The following is a 14,850-nucleotide window of genomic DNA, read 5'->3' on the forward strand; positions in this document are numbered from 1 at the left end:
ACACGAGAGGCAGGAGGCAGGAGAGACACCCGGGGCGGGAAGCAACAAGTGAACTCAATGGGCACTTACAAAAATCACAAGGTGAAAAATCCAAGATTACAAAAACCCAAACTACACCCCCCAAAACTAACACCTAACAGTTTTTAAGTAAACTCACCAAACAAAACAGTGGAACATTTTCTTTCTTTTTGCGTCAGGCTCGTTTTTTGTACATATTAGAGAAATTATTTATCCCACAGAGGGAGACTAATGAATGAGGTGTCCTGTTTGTTGGCTCATATTAACTTTGGAAGGCACTTCTTTTGTTTGATTAGCTCCATGCTCTGTCTTGACAAATTGGGCTGTCCTTCCCTTGCAACCAGAACACTAATACATGCCAAAAAAATATTGTACAACCAAGCAGGGAGCCCTGAATGTGTGTTCTTGTATGATTGTATTTTGATTGCAACTTTAAAAAAAATTAAAAAATAAATAAATGATGAAGCATAGTTTGGCCATGTCACATGAAGATGAATCTGAAAAACACCCCTTTGAGTGTGTTAATACATTATTTAAATGGCAGAGGTATTCAAATACTTCTTACAGGACTAGAATTAGTTCCCCCAATTAATCAAATGCCAATTGACTGATAATAGTAATAAAATACTGCAATTACAAAAGAAAAAAATATTAATGCAGCATTAGCATTTAGACCTGACTGATCTAGTTAAAAGTTATGAAATGGAGGTATTCCTATCTGTTTCTTTTCAAAATGTTCATCTCTGTGTATGTACTCCACTTTACTTATAAATGCTTCAACATGTGAATTTTTCAGGTTACAAAACACTTTGAAATCTAAATTATTAACCCAAGAAACAATGGTTTGTCCAAATTTCAAAACATAAAAAGAGGTAAAGTTTACAAATACAACAAAGAAATGCTGCAATGCTTTCTATATATTCCATTTTCTAAAGCAGTCATGTATGCCATACTCATTAGGTATACACCTTCCAGTAACAGCGACGCTAGATAACCCATTTCACAACTTTTTACATTCAGGATGCCATTGCGCACCCATCATGCATCCCCTTGCACTTGTGAACTCACCACCAAGAGCAAGCATCAATTGGCCACAGGGCTCCAAGTGACTGATGATAGAGAGAGCGAGCGAGTGAGCAAAACAGAGAGGGAGAGCAAGAGACTAAAGCTAGACCAACCCCTTCAGCAATTTCATGTTTGAACTGAGGTGCTTTCAATGAGTCTTTGGTTGGTTTATAGTGACTAGTATTAAAGATTTTTGAAAACAAATTATACTAATTCAATGTTAAATATTCTATTTACAAAAAATCCAAGTTTTGAAAAAAAACTCCTTGAACCATTTAATTTTGTAAATATATGTACCGTATTTACTCGCATATAAGCAGCCTGCGCGTATAAGCTGCCCCCTTGAAATTGCCTTAAAATTGTTGATCTTTTTACAATTTCTCGCCTAAAATTTGTGAGATTACATAGTCAAATATTATTGTGGTGTATCAGGTATGTGCATTGCTGTATTATTTATTATATTTTTTCCACTTTGATGGGGGATTTAACATTGAAATATATAGTATGCTATGATGTAACTCATCTCATTTCACCTCATCTCATGTTCTGAACCGCTTTATCTTCATTAGGGTCGCGGGGGGTGCTGGAGCCTATCCCAGCTGACTTCGGGCCATAGGCGAGGGACACCCTGAATCAAAATCCAGCCGATCGCAGGGCACAAGGAGACGGACAACCATTCACGGTCACACCCATACCAAGGGGCAATTTAGAGTGTCCAATCAGCCTACCATGCAGTTTTTTTGGAATATCGGAGGAAACCGGAGTACCCGGAATACCCGGAGGAAACTCACGCAGGCCTGGAGGGAACATGCAAACTCCACACCGTTGGACATGGCCTGGATTTGAACCCAGGACCCCAGAGCTGTGGGACCGACACGCTAACCACTCGCCCCACCGGGCCGCCCCTTGCTGTAACTCTGTATGTAGAAAAATAGGTCAGTTCTAAAACTACAAAATCTGAAATTGATTAAAGTCTAAACTTGGACTATGCAACTCCAAAATGTGTGTCAAGTCAACCATTGCGGAAGATATGTCTGTCCCCATCCAGAACCAACACGGGGGGAGAAAAAAACCCACTAATCACTTCCTATAACCATAAACTTCAATAAAATTGTAAAATGGAGGAAGAATTTGAGTTGTTCATACGTTAAGAAGATTGGGGCTTTTTTCGAGTTGGGGCAAAAATTGAGGGAATTAGACAACAACTTGACAGTTGAAAACTTGGCATCAAAGACAAAGGATTAAAGTCAAAGCCAACGCAGTCATCGAAAAGAACAACTGCAAGCATGGCGGAAGAAGCCACTGGTAAGACAATTGAGATGCTGAAGCGAGAGAGGGCCACAGCAAAAAGAGCCTTCACCAATCAAGCCACGTACCTAGTCAAAGAGGCTAGAAACCTGGTAAAATCAAAGTTGCTGAAGGAATACGATATACTTGCACGAGAGGTAATTTGCACTAATAGCAATTATGAACTTGGCCTCCTAGCTGAACTGGGAGGTGATGAGGAAGATAGAGAAGTGATATTGGATAAGCAGCAACAGTTGAACTTAGAGAAGACCAGAGAGGACTGTGAAACCAAGCTGACAGAGGTAAGGGGAACAGTACAATCAAATCTCTGGGATAGATATGGTAAAGCCGAGCTCTCGATCGCAATCGAAGAAGCAGAATCATACAGCGAAAGGGCCCTTGAGACCCCAGTCTCTGCGGCAAATAAGGATGCCTACGAACTCCGAGTATGCAATGCAAAAAAACGTATAGATGAGTTCACAGCAGGACTCATGGAATGGGAAAAATGGATCCCAGGAGAAGTAAAAGACATCCTGGTTAGGAAACTGGGAAACCTAAGAAAACAAAAAGTAATCTTCGACGAAAGAAGGGCAGAACAACTAGAGGTGCTAAGGTCAGAGGAGGAGGGAATGAGAGAAAGAACCCTCCAAACAGCCTGCAGCACAGCCAGCACTGCAACGTTTTCTCAAAATTAAGGCCACCAGCCTACCCAAATTCTATGGCTCCAAAAGAGATTTCAATCCGTGGAAAAATACCTGGGAGTCTTCAGAAACAAGGTAAGCTAACTGGCTCGACTGAAGCCAGAAAACTCCAGCTCCTTGAAAGCGTGGACGGGAGGATCTGCAGAGAACTAAGCCTGTCCACCTATCAGACTGCCGCATGACATACTCAGGACACTGGAAAATAGATTTGGAAACAAAACAACAATAGCCATGGAGATCGTTAGAGACCTGGATAAAGTCCTGACATCAGACCAACCCCTGAAAGTGATTGACATGATCCAAACAATCGAAAAGGCCCTCAACAACCTCATAGAACTCGACAACACTGAAGCCATCAAAAATCCGCTCGTAATCAGCTCAATAGAGAGTAAATTACCAGATGCAATAATGAGAGACTGGTTAATCTTCATGACCAACCCGGCTAACGAAGTCACCTCAGGCAACCACTTCGACGATCTCCTAAGGTACCTGAAAGCCCAAGAGGGGGTCTTGGAGAGGATCGAGCAGCTTAAAGCATGTCAAAAGCCTGAGAAAAGATCAGTTGAACCCAAGCCAACTGAACCCAAGAGATACACTTCAACCAAGTGCACGAGTAAAGGGGGATGTGTCGTCTGTGGGGATGAGGGACACAGAGAAAAGCTTTTCTTCTGCAAGACGTTCAAAAACCTTAAACCAAAAGACAAGTTGAGTGCCGTTGAAAGGCTGGGAGCTTGCAAAAAGTGCCTGGAGTGTATTTGTGTCTGGACTGTCCCCCGACGCGGCAGAATAATTCAAAAGAGTCTTTACCAATGTTTCGGCAAGTTCGCTCTGCACCGACAAGTTCGCTCTGCACCGACAAGTCTGTAGCAATGGAGCATAGCGCAGGGGCGGAACTCTTAGTGATGCTTATGCTGCTCGAAGTCACAACCAATGTAGGTCAGCAGATCGGAACACTGATTGACTTTGCGTCCGACACAAACTACATTACCCACAGCGCTGCCAAGACGTTCAACCTCAGAAGTGGGAAAATCACTCTATTGGTCCATGGTGATTGGGGGATGGTCCTGAAAGTAAAGACAAAAAAGTATCAGCTCCGAGTGAGAATCAAGACACCCACCGGGACGGAAAGAGCCCATGAACTCACGTGTTATGGCTTGAAAGAAATAGCCAAAGTACATAGGACTATCAAACCTGAAGAACTGAAAAGGTTCTTTCCAGATGTCAGCTTAGGGGACCTGCACAAACCAAAGCAGGTCGAGCTGCTCATCGGTCACCGGGAAGGACGCCTCGCACCGCAGAGGGTGAAAGTGATCGGCGACCTTGTCTTATGGGACGGACCATTGGGAAAGACCGTTGGTAGAACACACCCAGACCTCTTTGAGCACTTTGCATGGTCCATGAGGGCTGTGAAATGCCAAGAACTCAGAGCATCAGAGGTATTCAAAGCTGAAACCAGAAGCACTGTCACAGACAAAGAATTCCTCAACTGGTGGAAATGGGACAGTATTGGGGCAGCTTGCGAACCAAAGTGCGGAGGATACAGATGTGGCAACTGCCATCCAAAAGGCAAGGGAATGACACTGAGCGAGGAAAGAGAGCTGGAAATCATCAGAAAAGGCCTCACCTATGTCACCACTGATGATCATGTCAACGAACCTCACTGGGATACAAAATACCCGTGGATTGAAGACCCTATTTCCCTCCCCAACAACAGAAGTGGAGTAGAAGCCACCTTTCTGAGAACAGAAAAACAACTCAAGAAAGAACCCAAGTGGAAAGTGGCCTACACATGCCAAGTCCATGAAATGGTGGAGAGAGGAGCAGCAAAGAAACTCACCAAAGAAATGATAACCAATTGGAGGGGACCGGTGTGGTACGTTAGTCACTTGGTAGCGCCAAACCCCCACTCCGTCACTACACCCGTGCGTCTAGTCTGGAGAAGCAGCCAGAAGTTCAAGGGACTGACTTAGCATGAATGATATCCTCCTGAAAGGACAAGACGTCCTCAACCCAATCCGAGCAGTGCTACTCAGATTCAGAAGAGGACTGTATGCAGCACTTGGAGACATCAAGAAGATGTACAACTCAGTGTGGTTGGAAGAACTAGAAATGCACCTACACAGATTCCTTTGTAGAGACACCGAAGACAGTGAACTTGAAGAGTATGCCACCACCTGAGTCAACATTGGCGATCATCCAGCAGGATGCATTGCACAGCTGGCCATGAGAGAGACTGCAAAGCTACCCATGTTTACTCACCTAAAAGAGGAGTGTAGAATCCTGGAGGAAGATTCTTATGTTGACGATGTGCTTACCTCCCATAACGACTTGGAGAAACTGAATGAATGCACCAGAAGAGTCAGAAGAGATCCTGAAAGCAGGCGGTTTCTTTCTCAAACCATGGCTCCGGTCAGGTCAAAGCGGGAGGGAGATACTCACATCAGGAGTATCATCCAGCAAAGTACTCATTCTACTGAATCAAAGAAGAGGAGAAGATGACAAAGGTTTTGGAGTCAGCTACCTTGTTGAAAGTGAAAGAAGAGGTGAGAGAAAAAACTTGCAAACCACTGACTAGGAGACAATTACTAAGCCAGGTAGCTGGCCTCTATGATCCGTTAGGCCTTGTCACCCCCGCCAAACAGAAGGGTGCCATTCTGGTCAGGAAAGCTTTCCAAGAAGCTGGAACCAGCAGAACCCAAGACACGTGGGACAAACCACTATCAGAAAAGTTGAGGGAAGAAGCAATCCAGTTATTTGAAGAATACGTCCGTCTCAGCCAAGTTACTTTCCACAGGAGCCTCACACCATGGAAGTGGACCCAAAAACCGTGGGGAGTGACATTCTCTGACGGAAGTGACCAGAGTTATGGAGCCTCAGATGGGAGATCGCGACAGGCATCGAAGTCAGACTCGTGGAGTCCAAGGCAAAACTCACACAACTTGACCAGAAGGGAGAACCAGTAAAAGCTGAAATATGTGGCGCTGTCTACTGTTTTTTAGCTCCTCTGCCAATGCCACACATGAGTCCGCAGGAGTCCCAGCACAGCCCTTGTCGTTCGTGGGGGACTGTATGCTCTGCCACATCGTTTGTGGGTTGTCGTGTTGCACTTCTGTCTTCCCCTTTTAGTCTGCTTTGGAAGCCTTGATGTCTCTCATCAGGTTGGTGCGAGCTATGTTGGAGAGTGCATCATGGGCCTGGAGGAGAGACTATGCTGGTCATCCACGGTTTCCGGTTTGGGTACACCTCGTTGGTCTTCTCCACAGTGACCATAGCCATGCAGTTGATGTAAGTCAGTACTGTGTCTGTGAATGTGCCCAGGACATCATGCTGGAAAGTCTCCCACTGTGTCTATTCAAAGCAGTCATGGAGTCGAGGGAGGGCATCATCAGGCCATGTGATAATGGTTCGTCTTATGGGCTTTTTTGTTGCTGTTGGCTAGGGCCATGAACAATGAGAGCATATCTAGTATTGAGGTGATAAATATCACTTATAAAAAGACTTTAGGAGGATTACGCAAGACTTCAGGCAACACTTTGTAGAAAAATATGCATAAAATATGTTTTTATGTTAAATATTAATTATAGGTTAGTAATTTGTTTGAAAAGGGGCACCAAATGAGCAGTGATATGAAAACTGTCAGTTCTACAAAATTGTTTTTGTATGATAAAAATCTTATAAAGGTTAAAAGGATAAGTACCTCTCTAAATGATAATATATGAATGTATGTGATATGACTCCGAGTAGTTAGGTGGGCTAGGCTCATGTGACTCCTTCAGAAAATGAATGGATGAATATTATAAATTCTTAGACTTTTTGTTATGCAATTCTAACTCTATGGGTAGTTTTTGCCCTTGTTTTTGACTTGATGTTTCAACCATTCATTCACACATTCATTTTCCATACCACTTATCCTCACGAGGCTAATGGGGGGTGCTGGAGCCTATCCCAGCCAACTATGGGCACTAGGGGACACTCTGGATTGGTGGCCAGCCAATCACAGGGCACAAAGAGACGGCTAACCTTTCATGCCCACACTCATACCTAGGGGCAATTTAGATTTTTCAGCTAGCCTATCTCGCCAGGGTACCTGAAGAAAATCCACGCAAGCCTGGGGAGAACATGCAAAATCTAAACAGGAAAGTCCAGATTTGGGATGGAACCCTCAAGCTCAGTACTCTGAGGCTGATGCGGTAAACCCTTTGGCAAGGACCGCCTTGTTTCAACCTTTCCTAAACTTGTAAAGTTTTCGCACTTTACATCCACTGAACACATTTCAGTATGACTAAAGTCTTTAATGCACTTTTTTCTTAGCCAAGGTAAATACATATTTTCATTGCTTTGAATAGAGTCAATGATGCAGAACTTAATGTATTCCACTACATGAAAGTAAACAATAGTGTTAAGTGCCTTCCAAATTGCAGCTAGTGCTAAATCAGTCTCGCTGTCTCTCAATAAAAGTCTTGTACCCTATTTTTTTGTCTTTGTTTTCCTATATTTATTTTTTTTGCATGCTTGATGTTTCCACATCACATCGTTTTACACGTCAAACCTTTCGTCTTCCCAGTCATTATAACCAAATGCTGAGAGGTAGGGCTCAAAATATCTTTTTTGAAGAGCAGTTTTGCTAAACAAAGACTTCATTTGAGGACCAACTTTCTAATTTTGAAGTGTCATTTATTTTAGGTCAATCCCACAGGGACCTGCAGCAAGGGAGGGAAACTTCAGTGAATTTGTGGGTTATTCATTATTTAGATAGAGCAGCGTATAAAGTGACCACATGTTTTTCAGGATATAATACTTATGTCTGTAACAAAAACAAAATTTAAATTAGGAGTGAGACACATTCATTATGATTAATTAATTGCAAAATATTGAAATATTAAGAAAAAAACACTTTAATTATGGAATGTGTTCCAATTATGGAACCTGTGAACAACACAGAACATTTGATGCAGCACTGCTCCTTATACTCCTTATACAACAATTAATCTGAGGCACAGATTAGTCTAGCTCGTGGCTACAGAAATAGAGAAAACCCAATTAAATTAGCACATTTCATCACAAAAGTTACTGTGATAAAAAAGTGGGCTTGTTTAAAATGGGCTAGTCGTTATATAATTCAATTACATAGCTATGAAGCGGCATTGAAATGGTATGTTAAAATATGTCTTAAAATGAATTCAGTTAATAATAATAATAATCGGACATAGGCCCTGTCGTCATTATCAACAACACAAAAAGCCTACTTGTCATCACACCCAGAAACTGCGTGTGACGAAATTGGTGGTGCTTCTCCATAAGCTGCGTTTACTCGGCAAAAGACTTAGGTGATAGTTACGGACTTTGGCATTCTGCTGTTATGGATACAGGTCGCTTACCTCTCACTGTCTTTCACTTACCTTCAGTCAGCTAGTAGGAGGCAGATGACCACCCAAACATCTTTTCATATTACCGCAGAAGGGAATGTGTGTTATGTTACCGCAAATTTAGAGTTCTGATGGATGTGGGGGAAAAACTGTCCTTAATGTCCTTTAATGATAAAAATCATCTGGTACCAAAATAACTTTTGCTGGGGCTATTTGAAGTGTTAGCCCTCTTAAATGACAAATGAGAGAAGAAAGATGTACAAAATATACTGTTTTTTCATATTTTCCGTTTTTCTACCATTTACCATATTTTTCCAATTTCATTTTTTTTTTCATAGTTTGTCCGATGGGGGGTCAGGGGCACCTTATACTCACGAGCGAGTTAAATGTGAAATGATTCAAGGGATCTTCGACGAAAATTAGATCTTAGTTTTAATTTATTTATTTTAATTTTAGCAGTTCATTTGTAATATGCAACCTTTAAAATAATTCACAGTTTAAAAACTTTATTTTGATGTATGTCTTCATTGTTGATAAGGTCACAGTCTTTTGGAATGATGAGCACAACTATTTAGCCTGAAAACGTAGACAACAATCTTTAGTTGGTCACGTTCGATGGTTTGTGTGTGTTAAATGTTCAGCGATGCCAACTCAGAAAGAGAGTGACAGCTACATTTCTTTTCTGCAGTAAGGAAGAACACTAATTACGTTATCACCCCAGTGTACACTGCTCACTCGAAATCACAACGGCTATCGTGCATCTTTTTATATTGTGAAAAAACACATTTATGAGCAGAATGAATGTTTTTAAAGGGCTGAGAGGTTAGCGCGTCGGGCTCACAGTGGGGACCTGGGTTTAAGTCAAGGTCACGTCCACCTGTGTGGAGTTTGCATGTTCCGTGTGCGTTTCCTCTGGGTACTCCGGTTTACTCCCACATTCGAAAAACATGCATGGTAGCCTGATTGGTCACTCTAAATTGCCCCTAGGTATGGGTTTGAGTGTGCATGGTTGTCCCTCTCCTTGTTCCCTGCGATTGGCTGGCCACCATTTCACCCCCCGCGACCCTAATGAGGATAAAGCGGTTCAGAAAATGAGATGAGAATTACAAAGCCTTTCTTGAATTAGATTTTTCCATTCACCTGTTATGTGAATACATTTAATCTTTATATGTATGGCTTATCATTATGAAGGTAAATCTGTTTTTTAAAAAAACTAAAGTTGTTGGTTCAGCAACTTGAATTTCTGTGATGAGTCATGACACACAGCGGCATCCAGCATGCTTGAACTCCCCAAAAATTCTGCGGAAAACTGTGAGCCTACTGTAGCTCTTGGTGTGGACATGCAGTGTGTTGTCAGAAGCAATGCAGTATTCCCTGGAATTCTGTGGATAATATAGACCAGACATTTCCGCGATAATCAAAAAACGCGAAGTAGGATCATCCTATTATTTCTACTATACGTACATGTTTTTACCTCCATACAATATCAAGAAGTATAGATAATAAATGTTACACAATTATACCCATATGTAAATACTTTAATTCATTAATAGAATGTGTACATAATACATGTGTAACTACTTTAAGTACTGTACTCACCTTTGACAACAGCTATTCTCTCCTTAATCTTAATTTTAAAAAATGACAATGAGAGACCTGTGCAGTATGATTAAGGCAAATTGAAGATGAAGCTGATTTAGTGCGCAAGTTATTGTGAGCTTTATCCTAAGTCAGGCTCCCTGCCGACCTGTCCGCTCAGAGGGCTCTATTTTCAGAAGGCCATAAGGTCACCCGGAGCTCACACTTCTGGAAAAATCCACCCTCACCGAGGCACCTGGTCGTCTAGTCTGCCCAGTGCGGTCTATTTTCCGTAAGGTTGCCCTTAGCTTGCACTTTAAAGATTTCTGGAAAAATCCACCCTCATTTATGTTCGCTAAAATCTCCTGGCCGTCCTGTCCGCTCAGTGGGCTCTATTTTTGTATAAAAGTGACAGTGTCTGTCGTAAGTCCGCCTAGAGCGCACAGTTGTGGAAGAATCCACCCTTACCGAGGCTTCTGGCCGTCCAGTCCGCCCAGTGGTCTTTATTTAGGGAGAAGGGTGACAGTGTCTGTCGCATGGTTGCTCGGAGCTCGCACTTTGAAAAATTTCTGGGAAAATTCACCCACAGGTGACGATGATTAACCCCAGAGGCTCTCGGCCGTTCTGTTTACTCAGAGGCTCTATTTTCGAATAAGAGTGAGGGTGTCTGCCCAGTGCCCACACTTAGAAGGAAATGCAACTTCCACTCCACTCCTCTATGGTGTCCAGCCCTCTTACTCGCCCAGAGAACTCTATTTTCGGATAAATGTGACGTTGTCCACCCAGTACCCCCCATTTTTCTTCTTCGGCGCTGAGTTGAGTGGCGATCCCCTGTCTTCCGCTAGCGAGTTTCAGCGTGAATACTGACATTTTTATGAACATTTTTGATTTGGATACTTAATATAAAATAGCATGTTAGACTAAAGCCGTGAATGTTGAAGCCTCGAAGTGATGAAGGATGACAGCATTAAGATAAGAACACTTGAATTATTGCATTTTGGATAGTAATGTGGCATTATTTCCGCCTGTTTAAAAAACTGCTGCGATCAGAAAGCCTTTTATGTTTACTTAAATAACCTAAGCCATGTTGTAATTAGTTAAACAGCAGGACACATCAGTGTGTTTAAAATTGTTTAATATGACCTTTGGTTTATTCTTCCTCCTAATCTTTAGCTGCTTGAAAAGTGTGCAAATGTAAGCGTGTGTTATGTTTAGGTAATGGCCTAATGTCCGTGGAGTCAGTGACATTTAGACCAGTGTTTCCAACCTTTTTTGAGCTGCGGCACACTTTTTGCATTAAAAAAATCCCAAGGCCTGAAAATCTTCTGATTTAAAACTATGTCGCCTATATTAACATTATAAAGTCCTTCTCATCAAATTTTTATTAACAGGACTTAAACCCCCCCCCCCCAAAAAAAGTATTCCAAAATCAATTTTTGTCTACCAATCTAACGTCATCAAAGTTGATGTCTGCAGACCACAAACAGCTTTCAGTTCGAATGATGTTAATTAGTTAATGCAACATTTTTAACCTTATTTTAATGTTTGACTTTTTTTCCCTATATTACGCAAAAAGTAAGAGACTATATCGCCAAAAGTTGATGCCCCTGAAACCAAACAACCTTCAGTTCATGTACCGTAAAAACAGGAAAATGACTTAAATCTCGTAATATTACGACTTTTTTTCCTTCCAATATTACTTCAACCACCAAACATTACGAGAAGAGCCGTTTTGTGCTCACACAGACTTAACGTCGACAAAAGTTGAAGCCCGGAAAACCAAAGAGCTTCCGGTTTACTTTAAATAAAAATAGGTGACAAAATGACTTTAATCTCATAATATTACAATTTTAATATTGTTAGAGTACAATCTATGATTTCATATTTCAATTTTAACCTCGTAATAGTTTGATTTTAATCTCTTAATATTGAGATTTCTCTCGGATTATTACGATGTATGACTTCTTATAATTTCCCGCGGCACACCAGAGCATCGCTCACGGCACACCAGTGTGGGAAACACTGATTTAGACTCAAAGGCTAACCGAATACCTGAGTCTAAGGTGCACTTTCTGAATTGCTTTTTCGGGGTTGGGGCAGCTTCTTATACTAATAATTACAAGTTAATCCTCTTCTAAACAAATTGAAACTTGAGTGCAATGAATGTCAAAATTTGTCTTTATACATTCATTTCCTGTGGTGGAGTGATTCTAGTTGGAGTCATTATGTTGAACCTCAGTGTCTTTGGTGGCTATAGCTCAAGCCTGATTTCATGTCACATTAAAAAGAGGTCGTGAAGAGGCCGCTAAAATAGATTCACATTGTCTCTTATATTTGAAGGCAGGCCGGCCCTCAATGTGGCCGAGCAAGACTTTCTTAACACAAGCCATCTATTCTGTCTAAAGGTTCATTTATTTCATCCCAAGGTTATGTTGTGAAAAACATTTCTAATGATAATGGTAAGACTCAGTGGGTTATGTGACTGTGACAATCTTTCATCTCCTGTTAAATGTCTTTTTGTGACCTGTTTTTTGACCCTGAGGGCCTGTGCCTATTTGAGCAAGAATACTCATTTGACTTTGCTCAAAGGTTCTCCTTACTCCTTTGGCTAACCCATGTAGCATCATTTCTAGTCATCATGGCTAACACATAATAAATAACAGTGATTTGCCCCCTAAAACATTTAGGATTAATTTCTGCTCAGCGTTTAGTACAGAAACAGTGATAGTAAAACAGTCCTATGACTTCATGTTAAGAATGAGCTTGATATTATTATAATTTATCAGTGCTGTTTCAACATGATGTCTTTAAAGCGGAGTATTAGTCTGAATAATTTTAGCTCTTTACATGAAGGCCGAGAGTCTTACTCTTAACAAAATTATTACCATTATTACTCATATATAAGCCGCATTTGTCGGACAAAAATGATGACTAACTCGAGGGTACGGCTTATATGATAAAAAGACGACATGCATGAAACTGCAAGGTGACAAAGACGAAATGCCGTAACTCAAGGCAATGCAGCCGATACGGTCATTTACCGTATTTTCACACCTATATGGCGCACTTAAAAGTCTAAAATGTTCTCTAAAATGGTCGGTGCGCCCAATCAATCGGTGCGCCTTGTCTGTGCACCAAATTCAATTTTTGTATGGCCCTGACCGCTTTAGTGACTGGATTTATTTTTTTGCCAGCACGCTGCTTATTGCGATCAACCCAGCGGACGTTCACCTTAAAAATAGCCTCCCCGCGCATTCCAAGCATTACGGTAAATCCATTTAAAAGATCCCAGGGGAGTGGCAAGGCATCTGACCTCCGTGTGCTCGCAGCGCTTTTAACCCTCAAGAACACTCTCAATACTCAAAGAAACAGCATATTAGAGCTATACAGAGGAAATGCCTGACGTGAATGACTACAGAATGCGGGTGTGAACGCTTGGAAAATGGACTGAAGCCATGGATCGAACACAAATTAACAGCTTTGCTAATGGATTGCTGACAGATTGCTAACGGATTGCTAACTAATTGCTAACAGATTGCTAACGGATTGCTAACAGATTGCTAACGGATTGCTAACGGATTGCTAACAAATTGCTAACGGATTGCTCACGGATTGCTAACGGATGGCCAACATAGTAGTTCGGGCAGGCAGCGTCGCACAAGTTGTCGTATTTACTCGCATATAAGCCAGCCGCGCATATAAACCGCACCCTGAAAGTTGATTTGAATTTTTTAAATTTTACAATTTCTCCTCACGAAGATAGCCGTGCCTCGAGCGAGCAGTGACGGGAACGTTTTGCGTTTTATGCAAGATACATTTTTTTCATAACAAAATAAATGACCGTATCGGCATTCGCTTGCATCACACGCGTGGGCGGCATTTTGCCGTGACGTCATCGTGTCACGGTTCCATCAAATTGCAGTATTTTTGCAAGTCGTGTTTTTATGCGCATATAGGCCGTACCCTCGATCAGTCATAATTTTTTTGTCCGACAAAATATATGTGAGTAAATACGGTGCGTGACGATTTGGAATGAATTGTCAATGCCAAAATAACAGCAAGTAGAATCAAAGGCTTGGGAGTGATGCATGTCGCGAGTTACAATGGCTCAAGTGTCGGCTAGCACTGTTGTTTTTAGCTTTCACCAAAGCTGGAATCAAGTTCCCGGAATGCACTCAGACTGACAGTGGAGCTTAGCATGTTAAACGCCCAACTCTTTATATCAGAGTTTACCTTTTACCTCAATAAAGCATTATCAAACTTAAGTTTCCTCGTGCTGTCTTAAAAAAACATGCTAGCGGCTAGCCTAGCATATGCTAACAGATAGCATAACATAACATGGAATGTGGGAGGAAACCGGAGTACCCGGAGGAAACCCACGCAGACCCGGGGAGAACATGCAAACTCCACACAGGTGGACGTGACCTGGATTTCAACCCAGGACCCTAGAGCTGTGAGGCCGATGTGCTAACCACTCATTCCACCGGGCCGCCCGAAAGTGACAACTATTGCAGCAATATGAAACATCGAAGAAAATCAAGATATTTTTCGACATTAGAAGCAATTTGGCTGCCACACCATCTTAAACTTCTTTGTTATTGATTGATTAATTTGATAAGAGACAGCACATATTAATGAACATATTTTAATTCATGTTAATGAGCATATATATGTAAATATTTAAGATTGTAGCCAAAAGGCTAATTTACAACTTTAGTCCCTTGTGTTGGTACAAACAATAACACACACTAGACACATACACGTAGGCTATAAGATGATAGGCAAAGAGGTTCAGAGATGGGAGTTCAGGTATGTTAATTGGTATTAAGTTTCAG

At 41.6% G+C, this 14,850-nt stretch overlaps 1 protein-coding gene across 2 annotated transcripts in view; it reads left to right on the top strand.

Annotated features, from left to right (window-relative positions):
- LOC144079002 (cadherin-4-like) overlaps nucleotides 1-14,850 on the top strand; it is a 248,095-nt gene that overhangs the window by 21,418 nt on the left and 211,827 nt on the right. The window lies entirely within an intron of this gene.

This window comes from Stigmatopora argus, chromosome 1 (assembly GCF_051989625.1).
Source record: "Stigmatopora argus isolate UIUO_Sarg chromosome 1, RoL_Sarg_1.0, whole genome shotgun sequence".
In the NCBI taxonomy this organism is placed as follows: domain Eukaryota; kingdom Metazoa; phylum Chordata; class Actinopteri; order Syngnathiformes; family Syngnathidae; genus Stigmatopora; species Stigmatopora argus.